This window comes from Physeter macrocephalus, chromosome 20 (genome assembly GCF_002837175.3).
Source record: "Physeter macrocephalus isolate SW-GA chromosome 20, ASM283717v5, whole genome shotgun sequence".
Lineage (NCBI taxonomy): Eukaryota > Metazoa > Chordata > Mammalia > Artiodactyla > Physeteridae > Physeter > Physeter macrocephalus.
Genome location: NC_041233.1, coordinates 97,592,075 through 97,617,863, shown reverse-complemented (window position 1 = coordinate 97,617,863; position 25,789 = coordinate 97,592,075).

The following is a 25,789-nucleotide window of genomic DNA, read 5'->3' as shown; positions in this document are numbered from 1 at the left end:
GGCAGATGCGCCAGCTACAGGCTGCAGTATAATAACAGAAATGCCGTGAGGACAGAGGGGAGCAACTGCCTCTGCCCTGAGAGAATCAGGGAAGGCTTCCTGGAAGAGGGGGGTAAGAGATCCAGGCCTGCGAGAATAACTGAAGCTGGCCAAGTAGAGAGGGGAGAAATGGCAACACTGCGCAGAGGGAATGGGATGTTGCAGAAGGCACAGCATGCGAGTTTGCAGAACATCTTGTTTGAAGAAAGTGCTTACAATGTGTGGAAGAACGAGAAATCTGGTATAACCTGAAATGAGCTGAGTTAGCCTGTAGCCTTGAGTGAGGTTTCCCAAGTTTTATTTCATTCTTTTTTAGGCTATTTTGGCTTTCTATCCAAGGAATACATGTCCATAGTTTAAAGAGGGGCTTTCTCAACCCTTCCTGCCCAGTCAGCATCCATTCTCCGGGGATCACCACTTCAACTCTTCCCACCTAGTATTTGCCTCCATATTTCTAACTTGCATGTTCACATTGCTGTTCTTGATTTTTCAGTCTTAGTATCTATTGACTTCACACTAGGAAAATTGAGAATTTCACTTGCTGGTACACCTGCCTAGTGCCCTGGTACAGATATACACATGCACACACACATATACATGCTCCCATTTTCCCAAAATGATTTCATGAATTATGGCTACATCAATACCCAGCGATTGCATTCTTATGACTACATGAACCTTCTCAGCTGAGCCATTTAATACTTTATGATTGCATTTGTTTTCTTGCTCAGCTGCATTGTTCCTAGGGTTAATAATTATTCGTATTATTCTTTTCTTGCCCAGTTTCTTATGTCCCTATTGCAAATTTATCCCAAAACTCTGCCAGAAGTATAGATCTCCTTTCAAGACATGTGAACATATCCACCATCAGTTTCATTTTTTTTCCTTGGAGACATCCTTCCAGAGTCCAATCTCCCTGCTGGACTTGTTACTTCTTACGGATGCTGCCCCATTATTGTCAGTATTACCACGTGGACCTGTTTTGGGGGGGGACCCTGTTCTACCTACCGCAGTGAAATCTGTTCTGCTTTCAGAGACACTGGTTACTCAACCAGCCCTGCCCTCGTCACGCCCCCCTCTCTTTGTCAACCAACAACTTCTTTGAATGTGTAGCTGTAAAAATGCAGCCTCGCAGCCTTATCTTCTGGTTTACAAACTACTTCATCTCTCTTTTCAGGAGTCAGAAATCAGTGTTCCCATTTTACAAAGAGAAGAACCAAAGCTGAGAGAATATTAACATTTTGTGTAAAATCCCAGAAGGCAAATTCCAGTCTCATTTCTAGGGCTGATCTCTGTCTTCCACACGTGACATCCATGAAATTCATTTTCAGTTAATCCTAGATAATGTGATAGACGAGGTGGGAGATCAGCATAAAGCATTTCCACCGGATCCCTCATCGGAGAAAAGTGCCACCTACGCCTGCTCCCAACACAGACGGCCATTCTCCATCCACCAGGTTGACTTCCACAATTTACTTTTTTATGGGCATTTCACTCCTCAGTGAGAGAGAATCATGTGCTCAGGTGACTTTTACAGCCATGACTAGTGGAAGCCCGCGACAGCATTTCAGTGACTCCGCCCACCTCCTCCTGCCCAGTTCAGGCTGCGAGAGCTGCGGCCTCGACACCGTCTAGAGGAGCCTGTGGAGGCTTGGCCGGAGCCGGTTAAGAATCAACTGAAACAACCCTCTTCCCTTTGTTCTCAGAATGCCACTTATAAACGCATTTCAGACCTCTTGGTTTCTCTCAATTCTTTTTTTTTTTTTTTTTTTTTTTTGCGGTACGCGGGCCTCTCAGTGGGATCCTCCCGGACCGGGGCACGAACCCGCGTCCCCTGCATCGGCAGGCGGACTCTCAACCACTGCGCCCCCAGGGAAGCCCCTCTCTCAATTCTTTTGAAGTTCAAGTTCACATTCAAGATTGGTACTATCAATCCTTCTCTGTTCATGGTCGGGTTACCAGCCTTGGCGAAATAGAAATACCGTCAATGTTGGTTTCACTAGCTTCATCACATATTATAGAATGAAGCGCCAGCGACAATGATCTCAACGTCTGTGTGTTGAGAAGTCAAAACTCTGGGGGGTGGGGGGAGGAAACTTGGCATGAAACTGCTTGGAAGGAGAGAACAGAGGTAACGGAGGGCTTGGGGGGCAAGAAGAGAAGTTGCTGTGAGATAGCTCGGTGCAGGCGGGACTCAGAACCTTGATATGCAAACATTTAAAAAATAACAGTAGAGGGCTTCCCTGGTGGCGCAGTGGTTGAGAGTCCGCCTGCCGATGCAGGGGACGCGGGTTCGTGCCCCGGTCCGGGAAGATCCCACGTGCCGCGGAGCGGCTGGGCCCGTGAGTCATGGCCGCTGAGCCTGCGCGTCCGGAGCCTGTGCTCCGCAACGGGAGAGGCCACAACAGTGAGAGGCCCGCGTACCACAAAAAAAAAAAATAATAATAACAGTAGAGGAGATTTGAATACCTACTGCCTTGTGCTGTGTCTGTGTGTACCTGTGTTCTACTCAACACAACTCTGAGAGTCAGAGCGAAAGCATCAAATGGGGCACTGTGATCCTGTGTCCCACTCCAGGTACCCAGAGTAAAAGAACAGAGCAGTCGACCCTCTATATCCGCGGGTTTTGCATCCATGGATTTAACCAACCCTGGATCCAAATCCACAGACGCGGAACCTGCGGATACTGAGGGCCGACTGTACTATTCCTAATTATATAAAGGACTTGAGCATCCGTAGGGTGTGGTATCCATGGGGACAGGGCGGTGGGTCCTGGGACCAACCCTCCACAGATACCGAAGGACAACGTCAGGAACAGCTGCTGTGGTGACAATATTATCTGCTTAGCCAACCTCTCAAGGGTCAAACACAGACACAGAAGTTTACTGCAGTAAACTCAGTAAAATATGCACCTCAAAGCAGGGGAAAAGTGGGTCTTTTCCCAGTTTAATCCCAGATCATCCTCACACAACTGTTCACCTACCTCTTCCTTATCCTTCTAAATAATCAAGTACTTAAGGAAATCTTCATCTCTGTCCCAAACTAGGTCAGGTCCCCCATTCTATGCTCCTTAGCACCCTGCCCTGTTCCTTTGTGGACTTAGTACAATTATAATTAGATAAGTAATTGCAGTTAGTTATTAAATTTGCCTCCCTCTTCTCGCTGCTTTATGCCAATTACTTAATATTATATAATTGTCACATGAATGAATTGACATTTCACATCTAGAAGTCTCTGTAACATGTAACAGCAAAAATCCAATTCAGAGAGATGTAGAGGGTAAATTGTCCACTTATTCTAAGATCGGATTGTTTCCTTTGTATGTCTGTTTTCAAATCCAAAAGCCCAAATGACGAAGCTAACGAGAGGCTGTGCCCTTAACAGGGTGGCTGGGACGTTTCTGGACACGTAGGTGCCCTTAATGTATGTGACGGCACTTGGTGGCCGCGATGACTAAGCCACTCTTTAGTGCTCATTGAGATAGTTATAGATTTCTATTTAGAGTGAATTTAGCCATAATGATAGCAGCAGTCGTCACCATAACAGCTAACTCAGAGAAGCAGTTTTCATCCAGAGAACTGCGCGCTCCCATTTAGCCTGCTACGCCTGCATTCCTCCGACAGCCCAGGTGGATCCTGACACACCTCCCAGCACCTTCCTGTCCTGCCTTTTACTGGGACCTTCTCTGACACCTCCAGTCTGCGTCATCACACCTTATCTGAGCCCCCAGAGCGCTCCATGCTTCACGACACTCTCAAGCATTCATCCATTTGTCCAACAAATATGCGTTGTACAGCATCTAAAACGCGCCGGGCACGGTACTGAGCATTTGCAAATATTTTGAAATACATCGTTCCCTATTATTTCACAGGCACAAGTTTCGTGGAGGGGATGAGGGTGAAAGTGAAGGCTATGTTTTACGTAGTTTAACCCCCCAAAGCACTCAGAACGGTGTTCGGTAATAGAGTTAATAGACGACGTTATGTTGGTGGCGTGCCTAATCCAATTAAGGCACGGCAGAGAGGACCGGCTAATCCAAACTGAAAGGGAACTGATGTGAAATAAACCAGAGCAGGGAACCATGACAAGGAAGAGAACAGGCAGAAGATGGCAAACAGAAACATTCTTAGGAAGGGCTAAAGCTAGCAAATCCTAGTCTGCCGTCCACACAGCATCGTTCCCCGAACACTTCCGAAATGGACGTTTCGGCCGCGGCTTTTGTGTGACACCGCTGAGCGAGGTGGTGAGGTGCAAAAGAGGATGCGTTCCAGAGAAAGCATCGGGAGACAGGAAAACAAAAGGAGAGGAGCTGCGAGGAATTCGGTGTGTAGGAGGAGGGGGTGCAGAGTCATGCAGTGCTGGCTTAGAACAGCGGAATCCGAGTGGGCACCAGAGTTCCAAGTTGCTGGAAATGCATTGACTGTTCAGTGAGCATCCCCTGTTCCCTGAGGCTTGCCGAAGTACGTCCCTGTTCTCTCCGGCTTCCCCATGTGAGCCTCTATCTATTCCTTGCTTCCTGAAACAAGCCCAATCACGAGACAGGTCAAAACTGGGACTGTCCTTCCACGCAGAGCAACCTGTCACCTCTGCTCAGGTATCCAGCCCACTTTTTTCATAAAAGCAAGACCTGGAGAATGGTGAGGATTTTTTTTTTTTTTTTTCTTTTGTGGTTCGCGGGCCTCCCTCTGCTGCGGCCTCTCCCGTCGCGGGGCACAGGCTCCGGACGCGCAGGCTCAGCGGCCATGGCTCACGGGCCCAGCCGCTCCGCGGCATGTGGGATGTGGGATCTTCCCGGACCGGGGCACGAACCCGTATCCCCTGCATCGGCAGGCGGATTCTCAACCACTGCGCCACCAGGGAAGCCCAGTGAGGATTTTAATTGTCACTATGGTTGAACTGTTGACTGTATTACTGCTGTGCCCCAAAGAGCCGAGCGTTTGATGTTGACGTCCGGAAAATATCACTGCATCTATACATTTTAGAGTCTTTTCCGGTTGCTATTTAACTTAAAATATGTTCTCTCTCACCCAGTGAATCCCCCCGAGAGCCACAGGATACGCCAGGCCACACAGCGATCAGAGCAGAGAGACAGAAGACAAAACACTGCGATGTACACGGTGGCTGGATTCCCGAGATTGGGGGGAATGAGGGGAAAGGGGCAAAAAAACCCTCTTTAAATTTCAAACAAATATCAGTTAAAAAGGCAGATCTCTAGAGCTATAGGATTACAACTGATAACTCTCTCCTTAAAGTTGAAAGCAAGAGCAAATGGAGAAACAGAGTTCTCAGCATTTGGTACGCTCTCGGCCCTTATGGAAGAAAGAGCCCGTTCTAGCATAAAGAGACGTGGCGAGAGGACTGCAAAGAGGGAGAGGGTTGGTCGAGCAGGATAGAGACATCTAAATAGAACACACCCAAAACTAGCCAGGAAGGTTTTCTGTAGTTCTGTAAGAGTTTGTTATTTTCTTAGAAAGGAGTGAATGGAGGTTAGTAAGGGATTACCTGTTACTTACTGCACGTATGGTGATTTGCATCGTAACTGTGCAGCAAATTGTATGGGATCTCAATTTCCTTCTCTGTTAACTTCCTTGTCATCATTAGGAAGTCCCAATTAGATCTTTTACCCACCACTAAAATGACTTCAGTTTCTGCTGGATTCACCGGGTATGTGGATAGGAAGCAAAGCCCCAGAATTAAGGCCATAATAACCCATTCTCTAATTTGATGTTTATCACTGCAATGATCCCCCTTTGTGTGACATTCCTCCATCCTGGACGACCTCATGTTCATTGAGCATCGTGCCTTGCCCTCTGGCTTCAGGCAGGAGGACGAGGTGGGCACTGGCTGGAAAGCTGTCACCCAAGGATGGCACATAAGTGGCACACATGCCACCCGGCACCCTCCTTACTCAGAGCAGGCATTGCCCATCCATTAGGCACTTCTTCCTGCTAAGTCCCTGTCTCACGATTATTTTCAACATCTCCACAAGGAAGCTCTATAAATCGATAGATGTTGGCAGAAGAGAGAAAACCTATTACCACCCAGTCCTATCTTTGTTGTTTTCCAAAAGTAGTCAGAAAAACCATGTTCAGAGACAAGTGTCAGAATTTACCCTGCATATATTCTTCAGAGTAAAAGTTCAGAATCTTAATGATATGTAGACACCCAGATATGAGTGAACAAATTATACTGACAGAATCGAAACAATACTCCAAGTATTAGTCATATTTGACTATTATGTAACATATATATGAAATACATGTGCAGACATATAAAAATGTCTATTAAAAGAAAACAAAGTCTGAGTTAAAAAGCTCTTCCAAGTGTAATTAGATGCCCTCTAACCTGTGAAGAACCCAGTTCTGGTTGTCGTCTTGGTTCTGTTTTCCAGAGGGACAAACTAGAGAAGCACTTTGTAAGATGTACTGTCAGCTGAGGGTGCCAGGTGTTGCGCTGCAACCGTGAATCAGAAACCTTAGTGGGAGGGAGATGGTGCTAGCGGGTTGGCTAAGAGGCCTCTTTTAGGGAGGCATGAGTTGGCAGCTCGGCAGAGGGGAAGCTGGTTTGAGAGCCTGAAGGAGCTCCCTGGGGGAGAAGGAGAAAGGCTTAGAATACAGGTCAAGAGACAAAAGTACAGCAGAACCTTTGTCTCCACTTCCCTCGACCACCAGGGCAAACCAGAATGGTATTGTGGGCATGAAGCGAGACTCCTACTGCTACTGTCCAAGTCTTTTAGAGAACAAAGACAGGAAAGGGTTCAAGGAACTCTCAAAAATAACTTAAAACCCCAAGAGTCACACCAAGTAGCACCATAACATTTTCAAGCTGAAACTGTCTTTCCTGATCCAGCCCTCAGCCAGCCTTCTCTTTGCACAGATGATCAAATGCCAGACTAGAGAGGTCAAAAGTTTGGCAAAGTTAGACAACAGAACTAGGATTAGAACCCAAGAGACCTGACCCTTGGCCCCAGACTTCTCCTTTCTTCCTGCCTTTCTGTATACAACGGCCTTGACAATCTAAATTTGGGGGACCTCCCAGCTCAAGAGATCATGACCGAGTTGCTGGATCATTGAGTTGTCACCAAGTTGAGGAATCATCCTTTGTGTGGAGGTACTTCTTGGTGATGCCCTTTCAGAATCTCTGTGAATGTCCAGCATGAATCACTTGTGCACGCCAGCAATGTGGCAGCTTTAGACCGAGTTTATGAAGAAGCAAATGGTTCAATGCAGAGAAAGCTAATAGCATGCTGACACTTCTGCTTCCTTGAATGAGGTATTAGGCCTGAATTATTACAGCAGGAAATGCTAAACTGCTACGGAAAGAAAAGGTGTGATTACTCATGTCGGTGTTAAAATTGCCATTTTTCACAAAGGGATTAATCACCAGCCACAAAACTTGCTGAACTTGATATAAAGTACTTTTCTCTTCCCCATGAATTTTCCCCCCTTGGCAGTAGAATTATAATATAATTATGTGGTCCCTTCCAGAAATTAAAGAAACACTAGTCTAGGGACTTCCCTGGTGGCACAATGGTTAAGAATCCTCCTGCCAATGCAGGGGACATGGGTTCGAGCCCTGGTCCGGGAAGATCCCACATGCCGCGGAGCAACTAAGCCCGTGTGCCACAACTACTGAGCCTGCGTTCTAGAGCCCATGAGCCACAACTACTGAGCCCATATGCCACAACTACGGAAGCCCGCACGCCTAGAGCCCTTGCTCCACAAGAGAAGCCACCGCAACTGGAGAAAGCCCGCGCACAGCAACGAAGACCCAAGGCAGCCAAAAATAAATAAATTAAAAAAAAAAAAAAAAGAAAGAAACATTAGTCTAGAGAATGACTTAGGTCTATTCTGGGTTTAGGAGGTTTCCTGGTCAGGATTGGGATCAGAGTGTGGCAAGAGAGGTTCTTAGCATGCAGAATTTAAGAAGGAACTCCCTCCCTGGGCCATGCAATTTCAAGGTCAGCGCCAAGAACGAGTGCTTCCTTAAATTGTATGTCCGGGAGCCTCCCTTGCCTAACTCTAGTCTTGTCCCCAATCTTCATTTGCTATTTGACTTCCAAGGGTCCTAGATGCAGATGGGAAGAGGCAGGGTGGGTCAGAGTGGGATGACAGAAGGGACATTTCAGACAGAGAAGCGTGGATAAGGCGGTGTTGACAAACCTAACACTCAAACAACCAGGGCCCCGCTGCTCTGCGCTCGGCACGTAGGGTGGTGGGGACTTCTGGTCTGCAACCAGAAGATCAGGCCCAGGAGTGATCAGGCAGGCTACGCATCCCTTGAGGTTCAGAGTTTGAGATCTGGGTGAATAGTGGTGAAACGAGGGGAAGAACAGGTCTGGGTGGGAAGACAGTGCTGGGAAGGCTGGTCCAGCCACGAGTAGCAAAATCTGAGTCCCTGAAGCAGGACCCCAGGCACTAGGAACTGAGCTCTGACAGTCAGAGAAGGATCAGCCTCCAGACCGACTCCCCGTTAAGCCAGATGAGCTACAGACATAGGTGGGTGGAGAAGGGGAGGAGCTGGGTACGACATGCACTTGACATTTCTCCTCCGTAGCGGGTTGCCTTCTGTTGCTTTGAAACAAAGTGCCTGCCTCAGTCAAAGACTGAAATCATTGTTTAATGTGAGAAAGTACCATGTGTAAAGGAGTCTCTGTTGGGGCAGCTTTATTATAGAATCAAGAATTGAATTTTGGGTAAGAAGACACTAGAACAGTGTTCTAGCGCAAAGATTTTTAACCTGGTATTCATGAATGGGCTGCAGTGTGTCTATGAATCTCCCCAACTAACGTGCAGAATTGTGTGGGTTTGTTTATTTTTATGGAGAGAAGAACTCATTGAACTATGAAATTGGGGTCATGGGGAGCTCTGACCCCAAAAGTATCCAAGCTTCTCATTTAAGATGAGAACTTGACGCACAGAGAAATTTGAGCTTCTTTTCAAGGGCTTTGTCTTGCATCCATGTACATCCAACATATTAGTCACTCAGGGAATTGTAGAGTGAATGGTCGAATGGATGGCTGGCTGGATGGCTGGATGGCTGCATGGATGGTTGAATGAATGAATGAATGAATGAAGGCTATCGGCTCTCAGTCTGCTTATACTTTCACTTCACCCCCATCACTCCCCATTGGCCTCTCCAGCTCCAGCTTAATGAAGGAATGTTAAATGCCAAGCACGGTGACCTCAGGAATGAAGGACAGATATATTTAACAGTGGTGCAGGGGGGCTGGGGCCACAGGTTGTAGAAGCCTGCCTCCGCGACAGCCCTACCTGGTACATTCTTCCCCAGGGGATCATCACCTGTCTTTCCCTCCTCCTAGTGCTGCCACTGGCTCTTTTCAACAGAAGAGGAGCTGGGTGCCCCAGGTTAGTGAAATGAGCACTTGGTCCTGGTCTCCCTGCTCAGCAGCCCTGCCTCTAACTCTGGGAATATTCTGTCTTGTTTATTTTTCAAAGGAATAAGAGAGGTCAAAGTTTCATGTTACAGGGGAGCATGTATCTTCTAACACCTGGCAAATGGCCATTTATTGTCAAGCCATGACAACCATTTTGAGTCAGGGTATCTACCCCTCCCACAGCTCCAGTTTCCACCTGGTGGAGGCAGTGAGCGTGGCCACAGAGACCCGCCATGAGAAAGATGCGTTCATATTGTCATTGGCTGATTAACTGACGCTGGCTTCCTCCTTCTTTCCCTCCTTCCCTTCTTCTTTCCTTCCTCCTCCCCTTTCTTTCTTCCTTCCCTCGCACCCTTCCTTCCTTACTATGTGCCATCAGACTAATTGCTGGCGGTACTAAGTCGAATAAGACGTAGTCCCTGCCCTTACCAAACTCTACGATCTGGCCGTGGGCAGGGTTACAGAGGCACCCACAGGAGGGAGTTGTCCGTACTACTCAGAAGGTCGGGGAAGGCCAAGAGGAGGTATCTAAGGACTGAGATGAGATTGAAAAGACCGTTGCCAGGCAAACACGGGAAGTTGGCCAAGAAGAGAAGTGTGACCTTTGGGTGTGAAACAGTGGGGTCTTTGGGAACTACAGGTAACTTAGTGTGACTGACATGAGCCAAGTGTATGCCTGCTGCAAAGAAAATGGGTCAAGAAAATACAGCAAGAGATGATGCCAGAAAATCATGTGCCAATTGATGTACATGGTGAAATTATCAACATTATTAATCATCACAATAAAGGACGATGACCACGATCTGGGAATCTAGGAAAACTCCTGGATTCCTGCTTGGGAGACTGGGCTGGATGATTTTCAACCAAGATAAGCCATTCTTATTCCCAAAGACCTTGGGATACAGCGCGTTGCTATGGGGAACCCCTTGCACTGCCAATTTTGCTCTTCCTCCTCAGGAAGGTAGAAGTGGACAGAGTTAATATTTGTAAAATTCTTACAACATTGCCTATTACATTGTAAGTGCCATGCACTTAAATATCATTAAATTTAAAAATGGAATGCATATTTATTGAGTCCCATGTGCCATGTTTCATCCTAGGTATTTATTTAATCACCTCATGACATCCCTGGAAGTGAGGTCCAAATCCTTGTTTTATACTTACAGAAACTGAGTTTCTACAAGACTAATAAGTGGCAGAGCCGGAAATTCAAACCTAGAGCCATCCAAGCCCATGCTGGCCAGCATTTTATGCCCTCTGTCTCATATCTGGGTGTATGAAAGCGGCTGGTGCCCGTCCTTCGTGGTGAGCACCTCTTCAGACTTGGGGTTGGAGAACAGCCATCAGAGTGAGTACAGGGGCCTCCGTGGGGTGGAGTGTAGGATGGGGTCTGACAAGGGGCTCCTTCGGTCTGCAGAGCCGTCCCCAGGCTCTGGGCCTCTGAGCAGTTACTCTTGGAATTTAACGAGAATGTAGTTCCAACATAACCCAAGTACCAAAGGGACGAGCACTCAAAAGAGAAGAGAGAATTAACTGGGGACACAGGAGCTTACTCAAGTTTGATGGGCTTAAAATTTGCAGGATTCTCATAGGATCTCAACCTGATGCCTTGCTTCCTCAGAAATTTCAAGAAGGGATATTTTTTAGTGGTATAAGAAGAAGGCACCTTGATGCTACTTTTAAATATCATTTAAAAAAAACCCTGTATGTTCTGATATATTTAAGAAAAAGTATGAAGTAGTTATAGAAAAAAATACCCAAAAACCCCAGGATTCCAAAGCTTGCTGTTTCACTAACTCACTATATGACTAGAGGCACCTTACTTCTCCATGCCTTAGTTTACCCATCTGTAAAATAAAAGATTTGGGCTGGATGATTTTGATAAATGCCCTAACTTTAAAATGTGGTGAGCCAATAATGGAACAAAAAGCAAGTTTCTTCTGATGAACTGTGTTTCCGTCTCCGGGGCTCCTCGCTCCTGTGAAGACTGCCCCAGCACCCGTACCCACGAGAGTTCTTAGTCCCTACTCTATGGATTCCCTTTCTTCTCTTCCAAGCCCACGTGGTTCTGCCCATATTATCTTCCCAAGCCTTCTGAGGTCCCAGTTCATTCCTTCACAGCACCCACCGCAACTTATTATATATGTCCACGTTGGTTTGTTTTGTATAGACTGTATCTCCCACCAGGTTGCAAGGTCCATGAGAACAGCTATCATGCCTTTGTTTACCAGTGCATATCCAGTGTCCTAGCACAGTGCCTGGAACGTAAAAGACTCTTGGTTAACTCCTGTCGAATAAGGAATCTTTCATTTTTCCTCTTTCTAGCCATTACGGGGGCTACCACTGATTAAGGGCTTCCTAGGGGCCAGAACTTGTGCTGGTGCTTTGCATGTGTTACCGCATGGACTCCTCACAAAAACCCCACGTGGCAGGTGCCATCTGTTTTGTAGATGAAGGCGCTGAAGTTCACAGAGGTCGTGAAGTTAGTACAGTCTAGAACCTGGACCTAATCACATCTGAGTCACCCAGAGCCTGAGCCCTGAACCCTTGCTTTTGGGTCCTCAGTGAATTGGGTCAGACACAGAGTAGGTCCCCAGGGCATGGAAACTGACTTGAGTCCCTGTGTGGAGAATCCAACAGATGGCAGATGGAGGTCATACTTAGGGCCCATGAGGCTAATACTCTGAAATTCCAATGCCTGGAGAGGGTTCTGAAGTCCAGAGTCAGGACTGGAAGAGTAGGAAGTCTCTTTCTAACAATGAGATTCATTCTCATGTCCGTGGTGAATTTAACAGAGATCCTTTCTTCTACCGGAAGTGGGTATGACTTCAAACTTTTCTCAAAATGCACATCTTTAATTAGAGTACTTTACTTGGGTTGCCAAGCTTCTGAGAATTAAAAGGACACTTGTGCCTGGGGGACAGTTGCAGAGACTGATCCCTGGGTAAGTGCGTAATAAAAAAATACAGAGAGCAACTGAGATTAAACCCACTGGGAAACATTTTCACTCAGTTTCAAATATCTAGAAAATGACTTGGCAGCTACAGAATAAAGAGAAAGAACAGAAACAAAAGCCAGTACTGATTTATGCAATACTTCACTTTGGATTCTTTTTCCTGAGGGAATCTTTCTGAGAATCTAGAGTTGGCAAAGATTTTTGAGATGGTCACGTCTAAGGCCCCCTTCTGCGGATGGGACGGTGAGGCTCAAAGTAGTCATGTCAAGGTCAAAGCAAGGTCAGACCAAGTGAGCCACGGGTGGGAAAGGAAAGAAGAGAAAATATAACTGTGTCCTACAGCTGCAGCCCCCGTGGGCCCTTAAGCCATGGCTAGAAATTTGCTGGCGGTGAGGAAGATGGGAGGTGGTGTTGGAGGGCAGCTCTCTGGCAACGTGGCTCTTTGCTTTGTTCAAAGGAAAATTAATGCATCAAGGAGAAGTTCAGATGTTGAGGCATATGGAGTCATTTATTGCTATTGTTGGTCTCCAAGACTTGATCTGGTCAGTTGGGGCCCCTTCTGTTGTACTTGGGACCCCCAGCCTTCAGACACATTGTTGTGCCTTACGGTCCTTTTCTGAGAGTGGCATCAATAAGATCATTAAATATCCTGGACTCAAGAGGAATCAAAACAATATTAACGTGCTTAAAGAAAGAATGGGCCATTGAATGGGGGAGCGGGTGTAGTATGGTCAACATTGCAATATACAATTCAAAGGGCAGAATTATCTGGTACCTTCAGCCCTATCAGGGGAGAGGGATATGGTACCTGAGGGATGCTAGTAGAGGTAATCACCAGAGATATAGGGCTGGGATGTAGAGATATATATATATATATATATATATGTCTATGGGCTATCATTAAATAAATTTGTTTTTCCCTGTATTTAATGAAAAAATAAAACCTGCCACAAGATGCATTCCTTTAAGTGGGCTTCCATATTCTATGAAGAAATATTTAGAACTTATGCCAGGATAAGGCAAGAATAATCTACTTTCCTGGAAGGGAGTAACATAAGGGCCTCATTCTTATCCATTTGTATCCATGCAAAACGAACCCGCGTCCCCTGCATCGGCAGGCGGACTCTCAACCACTGCGCCACCAGGGAAACCCTGTAGATATATTTTATAAGGTTTTCTGTGATCTATTTCTCCAAGCTCTATCTGATTCTATGGTCACCAGATAACCTTCTTTTAAGTACTTCAGTGACCAGACACCTTGATCTAGGAATAGAATATGAGCATGTACACAGGACTGCTGAGAACTCGTTTTGAGCCTCAGTGAAGAAAAAAGATTTGAGAGCCCCAGCAAGGGCAGATGGTTAAAAACCTTCACAGGAGTTTTATTCTGATTTGCAACATGGTCAGGCCCAGGTCCCCCTTCCCAGCCTGGTGGCTCCAGTAATTTGTCCCCAGCTTCTACACTCCTACACACAATCAGCAGCCCTGTATGGACAGAGCCCTCCAATACCTGGGGAAAGTGATTACTCTTGTTATAAATAAATAAGTTGCTGGTGTGCCTTTTTGTCCACCCAGGTGATGGGAGTTATTGAGAGGAAGTCTTCCAGAGTCTGTGGACCTGCTAAGTGAAGTCAGGTCCCAAAGCCTGTTAGTTCTCTGAGGTAACAATCCCCGTCTTAAACACATCCTAGCATCCAGCCATTCTTCACCAGACGATGCCTTTCCTCCATCTCTCCCGATGCTTTTTCAAGTCCATCATTCTCCCCAGAGCTACCCCTGCTAGCTGGTCTCTCTCCTGTGGCAACGCCTGGGGCCACATGGATGGCCCAGAGAACAGGGCTGGTGCTGACCTCGTCTCTCACTTCCGTGTGGCAGTAAGGCTCTTCACCTCTTCCGGGCCTGTTTCAGTTCCTTCCCCTGCACCAGGGAATGCTACCGCTGAACCTTTCCCACAGCCCAAATTACATCAGGTATAGGAAAGGGATGTTTAAAAGCATCAAACATTTTACAGATGTGATATACTGCTAATCATTCTACCAGCTCACTTTCTATACGTACTCCATATACAGTTACCAAAATCATAACGATTCTCTTCTCCGACCATTTGCCTTTAAATGGGCAAACGTCCAAGACAGATGGCCAGATGGCAAGAGATCTGAGGGTGGCCTTATTTTGGCCACCCTAGTGTTTTATTACCAAAAAAAAAAAAAAAAAAAAAAAAATCATCTCAATTCACTTCCGTTAACAAATCAAGATCTTTTCTCCTAAATATAAGTCCATTTCCTCCTTGTTCTTTTAGAAATATAGGAATGATCAGCAAGGATTTAATTCACAAAACATCTTCATTCACTTAAAGACAGTCCTAATGGCACCCTCGTCTATAAACAAACAAAAATTCCAATTATCTTGATTCCCATATTTCCTAAATTTTACTTTGTGTTCCGTGTATCATTGTTTTTATTTCATTAGCTAAAAGTCTGAGCATCTGGAAGAATTTTTCTTTAATATCAATCAACATAGTTTGAGAATCTCTGTTTTCTTATGGCTCTTCTATTAACAGACCACTGAACAGCTGTTCTGGACTAAAGTTGGGTGTATTCACTCACCTAGAAATTCTCTTTAAATGTTATCTGTAGTGTAATTGTCTTCATTGTCATAGTAATAGGGTATTTATAACTAAATAAATTCCTAATATGGCTAAGATTCTAGGGGAGGAAACAAGAAACTCTCTCATCTTTCCCACTGACTTTTTTAGAAGGTTCTGACAATTTCCACGCTGGACACTGTGGTCCCAGCCTATACGAATCTTCCAGTTTATGTACCTACAGTGAAATAGTGTTCACACGAGGGCTGGTGCTCCTAAGGACAAAACATGCTTATGTAATAAATCTTGTCAGGAGAGCAAAATAATTCCCTACTCACAAAACATTTTTCTCACTCCACTCTCTCTGTGCCGTTCTGAAAAATAATCGGAAGTCAAACTAGCATTCGTTATTTTTAGTCCATCCAAAATTTTACTCACTTGAGGCATGTGGACATGGAGCTATCTTTAGAACCATCAACCAAATGCCTTGGAATCACAGATTATTAGTACCTGGGCAATTCTCTAGGTGATTTTTTTTTTTTTTTTTTTTTTTTTAGCCTAAGAACCTCACTATATAAAACTGAAGTGGAATAGGGGACTTGAAGTCCTTCTCATTTGGGCTCCCTCTTATCTGTTCCTTGGGGGCTACCATGGAATCTTAAGGGACAAGAACTACTGGAAAGCCACTGATCTAAGCCAAACCCTTCATTTTACAGATGAAACAACAGAAGCCCACAGGGATGAAGTGACTTGCTTGAAATCCCCCTGTAGGTGTTGATAAAGCCAGGAGAAGAATTCAGGTTTCCTGACTTCTGGTTATGCATTCTTTCCATCACACAGCACATAAGATACTATTATAACAGAAAGTACTTTCTTTCTTATTATTAGCCAACAAAGTTCAGCTGAGAAACAGATGACTGGTTGGGGAAGTTTGCCTGCTTGGAGGCACGAGGAAATCCAATGACTTAATCAAAAATACCCAGTAGCTCTTTTCTTTGAGAGGAGAGTGAAAACTGCAAGGGGAAACCGGCATAGACTTATTTCCTACAAGTCAGTCCCTGATGGTTTGCCGTGGTGTGCTATAATGAAGGATTCTTGCCCTGTTACTCACTACCTGTGTGACCTAAAGCAAGTCACTTAACTTCTCTGGGCCTTGGTAGCTCTTGTCCCCTCTGAGAACACAGAAGTAGCACTGTACAAGCCATTGGACAGCATGGTGATCTGTCGTCTTTTCCAGATCAGCCCCTTCCTACCTTCCTGCCTTATCTCAGTACTTATAGAACTAGGACGTCCTTAATCTTATACCACGTGTATTTTCTCTGTAGGTATTTTGTGCATTGAATAATTGTCTTCCCACTGGACATTAATTTCTTGTGGCAAAACTATGTCTTTTTAATTCTTTAATATGCATTTTGCTTTTCTTCCTCTCTAAGTTTTGTCTCACTTATAATGCAAGAACCCAGACCCCTGCAAAAATTCTCCCTCTGCTACTTCCAGAAGCCCTGGCTGGTCCCATATGTGCTTCTGTACAATCTGTTCAGCTCCCCTTTTCTCCCTTCTCTGCTCCTGGCCTCTCTACATAGCACCATGTCCATCTGGCATCATCACATCTGCATGGCACCACTGGTACTTCTACTGGGCACTGCTATACCCTCTTGTCACTGCTTGCTGCTAGTTGCAGAAGATACTATAGTGGCTACCTATATTTTCTTCCTTTCTCTGATGTCTATGTGAGTGAGGAAGAGTGTGTGAGTGTGTAGGAGTGTGTATTTACCATTTTCCCCTCCCTTTCCCCCACTATTTATTTATTTGCCTTATTATTATTATTATTTTTTTTTTTTTTTGCGGTATGCGGGCCTCTCACTGTTGTGGCCTCTCCCGTTGCGGAGCACAGGCTCCGGAAGCGCAGGCTCAGCGGCCATGGCTCACGGGCCCAGCCGCTCTGCGGCATGTGGGATCTTCCCGGACCGGGGCACGAACCCGTGTCCCCTGCATCGGCAGGCGGATTCTCAACCACTGCGCCACCAGGGAAGCCCTATTTGCCTTATTATTATTGTTTTTGTTTTTGTTTTGACTGCATCGGGTCTTAGTTGCGGCACACGGGATCTTTGCTGAGGCATGCAGGATCTTTCATTACGGCGTGTGGTCTCTTTGTTGTGGCTCTTGGGCTTCTCTCTAGTTGGAGTGTGTGGGCTTTTCTCTAGTTGTGGCATGCAGGTTTTCTCTCTCTAGTTGTGGCACGTGGGCTCTAGGGTGCGTGGGCTCTGTAGTTGTGGCGCGTGGGCTCTGTAGCTGCGACATATGGGATCTCAGTTCCCCCACCAGGGATCAAACCCGCATCCCCTGCATTGGAAGGCCGATTCTTTACCACTGGACCACCAGGGAAGTCCCTCCCACCCCCTACTGTTTAGTTATTCCCCAGGCTACTGGGTAGCTAGACAGGATTGTGTCTATGTTAGAGAAGGAATGCATATCATGCAGAGGTGGAGGCACTGACCAATGAGACTTTGAATCTTTCCTTTTAGGGAGAAGGTAAGTGCATTTTCATTTGTGTAAGGACGATTACATGACATCAGGTAGGTGCATGCTCTTGTGGCTGAGGTTGTTATCTAAAAGTTTAATTATGGAAAGAGGGGTGTATATAGATGTTGGATAACAAAGAGGTGGACTATTGCTCCCCCATCACTTATTTCAACCCCCTTTAGCTTGCCTTCCTGACAATAGGAAACTAAAATTACATTTCCCAAATTTCCTCCAGCTAGGGTGCTTGCTTGAGACATGGTATGGCATAAGCCTGAATTTAGATTTACTATTACGTGCAGCCTTGATATCAGGTAAAATTAGCCTAATCTCAAGTCTCTGCCCATTCTGTCTCAGTGGATAAGGTCCCTTAGCCAAAGAGCCTTTCCTGTCATGGGGACCACTGTGCCTGCTTATCCTTTGAGTACTGGGTTTCAGCTTCTGCAGTCTATGAATTACTCAGCAAGCCAATCACATCCTCCCCTGGGAAGCAGGGGTCACCTCACCCTCTTGTTACTACAAAGCCTGCCTCACACAGCTCCTGCTTGTTCACTCGGTTCCTGAGTGCAACACCTGTGTGGTCCTGCATGGTGTGTAGTGTCCTCCTTCCCCGGACTCTGAGTACATGGGACTAAGAAACTGCTGTCCACCTCACCTGTCCAGTGTTGGCGTCGTGAGTTCAGCCACCCTCGTAACCCTGGAGCAGGAACCCCTCCCTCACCAACTGGGTGAAGAGGAAGTGAATAAAACACATGGTTCTACCAACTAGATGCTCTTTTTTTTGTTTGTTTTGTTTTGTTTTGTTTTTTTGCGGTACGCGGGCCTCTCGCTGTTGTGGCCTCTCCCGTTGCGGAGCACAGGCTCCGGACGCATAGGCTTAGCGGCCATGGCTCACGGGCCCAACCGCTCCGCGGCACGTGGGATCCTCCCGGACCGGGGCACGAACCCGCGTCCCCTGCATCGGCAGGCGGACTCCCAACCACTGCGCCCCCAGGGAAGCCCCAACTAGATGCTCTTGCATGAGGTTTTGAGGCACAAGTGAGCAGAGTGGAGTAGCTACATGTGGAGAGTACAGACAGACAGAGTACGGACATTACATCCATTCTTCCAGGGTGGCCATGGAGGATGTTTTGGTGTCCATTCCCTAATAACATAGGTACAGGGAGTGCGAGGCTGTGAACTTGCTTTTCCACTAGACAGTCCTGCATGGTCGTTAGGCTTTTCTCCTGGCTCTGTTGTGTCTGGCTGCTCTTTTCCTGGTTAAGTAGAATATAGACTGGTTTTCTAAATTTCTAAAGGTTCTATAAGCTAACTAGTGTATTTTTAATAAACCACTTTCTACCCAAATTACCTGAAATAGATTCCAGTGTCTGCAACTAAGAACTAGCTGATACAAATGGTTTAATCACATAGGATTGCATTTTTCTCACAAAACATGAAGTCTGGAGGCAGGTAGTCCTAGGACGGTACACCCATTAGTTCTATAACATCATCGGTTTACCAGGCCCCTTCTATCTTTCTGAAATGCATTCATCCCCCTGGGTGCAAAGGTAGTTGCTCCATATTTAGCCTCACGTCCACATTCCAGGTGGGAAGAAGAAGGTGATCTGGGGAAGAGGTATACATCCATTTGCTTTTGCTGGGTAATAAAGCCCAAAATCTAGTGGTTTGAAACAACTGCCACTCTGTCAGTCAGCTGAGTAGTTCTTCAGGTCTGGACTAGCTCCTCTGACCTCTGTTGGGCTCAGCCATGCAGCTGCAAGACAGGTTCGCTGAAGGCTGGATGATCTAACATGGCTCATTTATGACTCTGGTAGTCGGCATGCTGTTGGCCAGAGCAATGGAGGTACCTGGGCCACACCTTTCCTATTATTCAGCAGGCCAGCCCTGGTGTCTTCCCATGGCAGTCTCGGGTTTTCCAGAGCAGCCAGAGAGGGCAACCTCCGTTCTGTTTTGGTTTATCTTATTTGTTATCGTGCACTGGCCAAAGCAAATCACAATCCAGAGTCAAGGAGTGGAGGAACAGTCTCTGCCTCTTGATGGAAGGAGTTGCAAAGTCAATTCCGAAAGTATAGCATTGGGAATCTGTGGCCACTCTTGTAAACTACCATGGAGAGGCATGAAATCAGGAGACCAGAACTTTCCCAGAAATCCCCAGTAGACTTCTAACTACTTCTCATTGTTCAGAACTGTGATTTGTCATATGATCATCTCTAAAAGCAAGGGATACTGTGAATGTAATTTATTTGGGCTGCTCCTGGAACAAAATTGTAATTCTCTGAGTAATAAAGGGTGAAGGAATGGGAATTAGGTTGATGTGAAATAATAAGAAATGTATATATATTGGTCTCTTCCCCAGTTCCCGCTAATATTTAGTCTTATGCTTACATGATGAAGCCGCCAGAAAAATCCCCAAAGTATGGGATTTGGAGAGTTTCTGGGCAGGTGAATAGATCTCTGTTTTGGGAGGGTGGTGCACCTTAACTCCACAAGAACAGAAGCTCCTGCACTCAGGACCCTTCCAGACCTCACCCTGTGTATATCTTCATCTGACTGTTCATCTGTATTCTTTATCATATCCCTTATTATATGAGAAACCAGTAAACATCCGTAAGGATTGCCCTGAATTCTGTGAACTGTTCTAGCAAATGATGGAACCCTAGAGGGAGTCATGGGACCCTCCCACTTGTAGCCAAGTCGGGCAGATTTTGTGAGTCACCTGGGGGCCCACTACTTGCAGTTGGCGTCTGAAGTGGAGGGCAGTCTTGTGGGACTTTTACTTGTGGGATTTGCACTAACTCCAGGCAGTTACTGTCAGAGTTGCTTGGTGTAGAAAACCCACACATCTGGTCACAGGCTATTTTTCTGTGTGAGTAGAGGAACATAGTGTGTCTCTTCCAGAAAGTTGGATATTAGCAGTGTCTGCCATACATAATATGAGGAGCTAGCACGGAGACACTTCTGTGAAACTGCATTTTCCTTCTCTTTCCCATGGAAGACTGGGTGCTGGACAGACACCATGGTCTCCTCCCAGCACTCCATGGCGACAGCTTTCTAACTGTGCAACTCTCCTTGCAGTCTCTAGTAGACGGTTCACCTGACTGGCTCAGGCATCACAGCTGATCGAGCTTGGTCTCTGTGTCCCCCAAACACACACAACACACATCTCACTTCTACCTCCCCCACCCCCAGCTAGGACCCACCAAGCACATGCATCCAACCTTGACGGAAGAGCGACACTGCCATTGCAGTGCAGTCCCGCTCTCGGCACAGCCCTTGCGGCTGATTATGGTGAGTCCTGCATGTCATTGTTAATCCTGCTGCTTCATAGTCCTGAGCTGCAAAGCACAGACAACTAGCATCCTTGTGATCTAGAGAATCTGTGTTCTTTTTTACAAGATGCCAACCTCTTTCTTTGGGGGCCCTTGTGAAAAATTGAAATGTTCTCGAAGTCTGGAGACAAACTTCCGAGTGAACTGTATCAGAACTTTTAAAACTCTTTTTTTCCCCTTGGTTTAAATCTCAGTGGAGCTGGAGATGATCATAATTTTCATGAACACAAACTAAAGGTTTTGTTGCTTGTTGAGCCAAGTCGCTGCTTCTTACTGCAAAAGAACTGATTCCTATTCTCACTTTGTTGGTGTTTTCATTAAAATTTCCGTGATCCTCTTCCTTCCAATGCAGTTATGGCTGAAATTGGCCTGACTGTGTTTCTCATGCAGAATCACTCCCGACTCAAAATATACAAAAGGGATATAAGAGGAGAAGGGCCACACTTCCCCCCAGTATAGATCATCTTGGCAAGGAAAAAAAAGATTTAGTGTTATTAGCTTCATCAGCCATGCTAGGTCCAGAAAAACAAATCTGGATTGAGACGCAGTCATGGTGGTAAATGTAGAAGAGATGATACCTAAAGATGCTCTGGTACTAATGGCGACCCGTTTATTGAGGGACTTCTCTGAGCCAGATCCTGGCCCCAGCCCTGATCTGTGCAGCCTGAGTCACTCCATAAGCTACAGGCTGGCCTCCAACTGGCCTTCTCAGGGACCTGGAGGGGTAGGCCTGTCACAGCACAGAGTACCAGTTCTGGCTCTGCTTGATGCTAGGTGACCTTGGCCAAGGACTCTACGCTCTCTGAGCCTCAGTTTTGTTATCTGGAAACCAACACTAATCCGACACTAACGACACTTTCCCTATCCTTCTACTTTATAGGGTATCGGTCAAGTTGAATGCATTTGAAAGTGCTTTGTCAACTGGAAAATTTTATTCCAGCACAAGAAAGATGTATTGCCAAAGGTCATAGACAAAAATTGGTGTGTGAATCAGCCAACGCCTCCTCCCACACCCCCGCCCAAGCATGACTAAAGTCAATCTCTCTCCACTTCTTGGAGACTGGTGTCAGCCCTGTGCTTCCACCCCTCTATGGGGAAATAAGAAAACAGAAGCATTAAGCCCTGGGCTTAATAGAGAATAGGGAGAAAAGGGCTTTCACGTTATTTTGATCACACTTAGGTACTCTTGAAAATTTTGCAACGTACATATATATGCATAATTTTTATAATTAAAAATATATCTTTATAGATCTAAATATTTTTGCCCTCTAGTTTGGGCATTAAGTACAGATTAATTATTTCTAATGAGGAACTGACATTTTCCAGAAGATTCCAGAAATCTAGAAAAGATGCCAAGAGCGGTTGTGTTATTCTGAGGCAGAGTCTGCGTTTGTCAGGCAAGTCTAGCAGCTCGGGGTCGTATGTCCTCCCCCCACCTTTATCTCAGTGCGTCACCAGCAGGCAGGGAGCTCTAAGGCTGCATTATGTGGATTGATATCCACTCTGAACCAGCGGACAAATGGAAAAATGTGAATTTTGGCAGCTGCTTTTGTGGGCACTGACCTCCCGGGACTCGTTCAGTCCCAGACCTCACCCTAGGAGTGATTTCCCCACATCCGCTATAATTTATTGACAAGAGTTGTTTCTCTTCCTGAGGCTGAAGGAATTGCCCAGCGCAGTTTTAAACAAAACACCGCGCAGGTCAAAGCGATGAACTGAATCATCATTTTCTTACACCACCAGCCCTGCCCAGGGTAGTGTTTTCCCCTCCATCGTCTCTCATTTTTGAAGATGCTGGCAGCAAAAATCATCTCCAGACGCTTCCCATTGTCCCTCTGTCAGCCCGAAACAAAGGCAAGTCACCGTCTGCCCAGCTTTGACCCAGCTGGGCAGCTGAGACCTCAGGGCATTGTTCCACGGCGCCTCGTCCAAGCTCTTTTCGAGATAAGCACTTGCAATATTACATGATGTTAACTTAAAAATATATAGGTCTCAAATTTCCCTACTGTCCCAAATGTCACAAAATTAAACAGACGGCATCTTTCTACATTTTGCACAGGCTAATGGAATCATAGGACAGTGTCACCATTTTTTTTTTTTTTTAATTTCTTTATGGCTGCGCTGGGTCTTCATTGCTACGCGCGGGCTTTCTCCAGTTGTGGTGAGCAGGGGCTACTCTTTGTTGTGGTGCGCGGGCTTCTCACTGCGGTAGCTTCTCTTGTTGCGGAGCACAAGCTCTAGAGCGCAGGCTCAGTAGTTGTGGCGCACGAGCTTAGTTGCTCCGCGGCACGTGGGATCTTCCCGGACCAGGGCTCGATCCCGTGCCCCTGCATTGGCAGGTGGATTCTCAACCACTACGCCACCAGGGAAGCCCCAGTATCATCATTATTATTTCCAGGGAACTTCACGGTATGGCTCAGGTACGGTTACCTTTCCGGGTTATGATTGTAAGTTCGTTTTGCTCTAAGGATGGACGATTGCCACCATCTGAATGTTTCTCTGAACGTCACTAGGCATTCTGTGAATGATCATGTTGTCTGAGATACCAAAACCCCATTAGATGTCACTCAACCCTCTGGGAAGTCGGGGTGGTCATGAAGAGGGGTCCACAACCCCCAGGCCAGGGCCGGTACCGGTCCGCGGCCTATTAGGAAGCGGGCCTCAGAGCAGGAGGTGAGCGGCGGGCGAGCGAGCAAAGCTTCATCTGCCGCTACCCCATCACTGGCATCACCTCCTGAACCATCCCCCCCATCGCTTACATTGCCGCCTGAATCACCACTCCCCCGCCGTCCATGGAAAAATTGTCTTCCACAAAACCGGTCCCTGGTGCCAAAAAGGTTGGGGACCGCTGGTCATGAAGATGGTTACATTAGTGATCATTACTATTTTGGGGGAGGCTTTTAGGTGCCAGGCGAATGGCTAAGCACTTCCATCAACGGTCTCCCAATCCCCACAACAACCTTTTGAGCTTGGGGTTATTATTTGCATGTCACAGATGAGGAAGACAGGGTTCTGAGAAGTTAAGGCCTCCCCAGTAATAAATCACACAATTCAAGGAGGGACCCGATGGAAGTTTCCCTTCACACTATGAAGAGGATGGGATCAAGCATTTAAAGGAACAGAATATTCTCCTGTTCTCTTAGAATTCAAGGTATCGCGCTGCCTGGCTTCCTCTCTCTGCCCCTTCCCTGCCTGGGACACTTCAGCATGTCCTCCGAGCCTCCGTGGCCGAGTTCACCCTGCTCCCTCTCTCCGGATGGCCCTTCCTCTACCCTCTGCCTGGGAAACATATTCATCACTCAAGACTCAGCTCTGGCACCACATCCTCTAAGAAGCCTGTACACTGTCTCCCGCCCACACACACCCTGTACACAGGATCATGTGGGGCTTCTGTCCCACTATTCTCCACTCAAAATTTATTACAACACCCGTGACCCTTCTTGTTGGTATTTATTTTTATGCCTCTCTTAGTACTGAACTGTCATCCCTTTCAGGCTAGACTGTATCATCTTCACCCACATATTCCCACAGCCTGGAAAAATGCCTGGCAATGAGTAGGTGTTCAATGTGTATGTTTTTTGCATCGATAGGCAAATGGAAGAAGACATGAATGGATAAATACCTTCTAGAACTTAAGGGAATCAGCATAGAGGCAATCAACACTGTAATGTGTATTTGCTGTATTCTTTGAGAATATTCAATTCTGCTATAGAAGACAAGAAAACAGTAAAATGGATGAAACTCCTAAGATACATGGGATATAGGTAAGAAAGAGCAAGTAGCCCATGAGACATTGACAAAAGTCATAAAATGTGTTAGGGTTACATAAGTAAGTTAGTAACCCTTGAGACAGGTTAGACATAGATAAAGTTGGCAAAGCATGTATTGCTGAACATAGACCAAGAACCCAGAGGCAACAAATATTCATGAACCTCTAAATATAGATGAAGAATATGAGACACTCAATATTCATGTGGTCTTACATTGACCACCCATAAATGATACCCTTTCTGGCATCATGTACCTTTTGCCTAAGGAATGTAGATAGAATCCAAAGCTGCTTATCAGGCTAATTGGCATAGTTATTGGTCAGGGGACTTGCCCTGTGTCTCTGTGAAACAGCAAACGTATGTTGGTTTCAGGCACCTTCAGGCTGAACCCTCTTGCATAAACCTCATCTCTCATCTGCATAACCTGCCATCAGTGGGGAAGGCTGATGAGGCAGAGAGAGAGACAGGATGCATGAATACTGGATCAGGTTGTGTGGTCCCTCCACCCCACCCGCACCCTATCTTAAGTGTGTTTCCCTACCTCATCTGTCCCTTCTTGCTTCTAGCTCTGTTTTTGAAAGGCTTCAATAAACTATACATTTCAAGCATATTTTTTTGGTGTGAGCCCCTGTATTCCATGATCTCAGGGATATCTTGCCTGGTGGTATAATTGTAAGCTACCACTGCATCAAGGAAATTTCCCAATGACAAGTATGTGTCCTGTAAACGCCACTACAGCTTCCTTTCTTAGGTAGCCAAACATAGTTACTCCCTGTAAGACTGACCAATCTTTTCTCCTATTACTGTAAGAAAAGGGAAAATTCAAGGTACTAGAGACTTTCATATCCAGAATGCAAAGAAATATCAAATTATAGACACAGTAAACATTATTTAGAACTCAGGCGAGTTGTTGTGGTCCTATTTTTTATGGAAAACACCTATGACAGACTCCCTCTTGTGAGAGCACTGGAATCACAACTAACTGCTGAATAGTAATCGACAGGAAGACACTGGAACTCACCAAAAAAGATACCCCACATCCAAAGACAAGGGAGAAGCCACAATGAGATGGTAGGAGGGGCGTAATCACAGTAAAATCAAATCCCATAACTGCTGGGTGGGTGACTCACAGACTGGAGAACACTTATACCACAGAAGTCCACCCACTGGAGTGAAGGTTCTGAGCCCCAC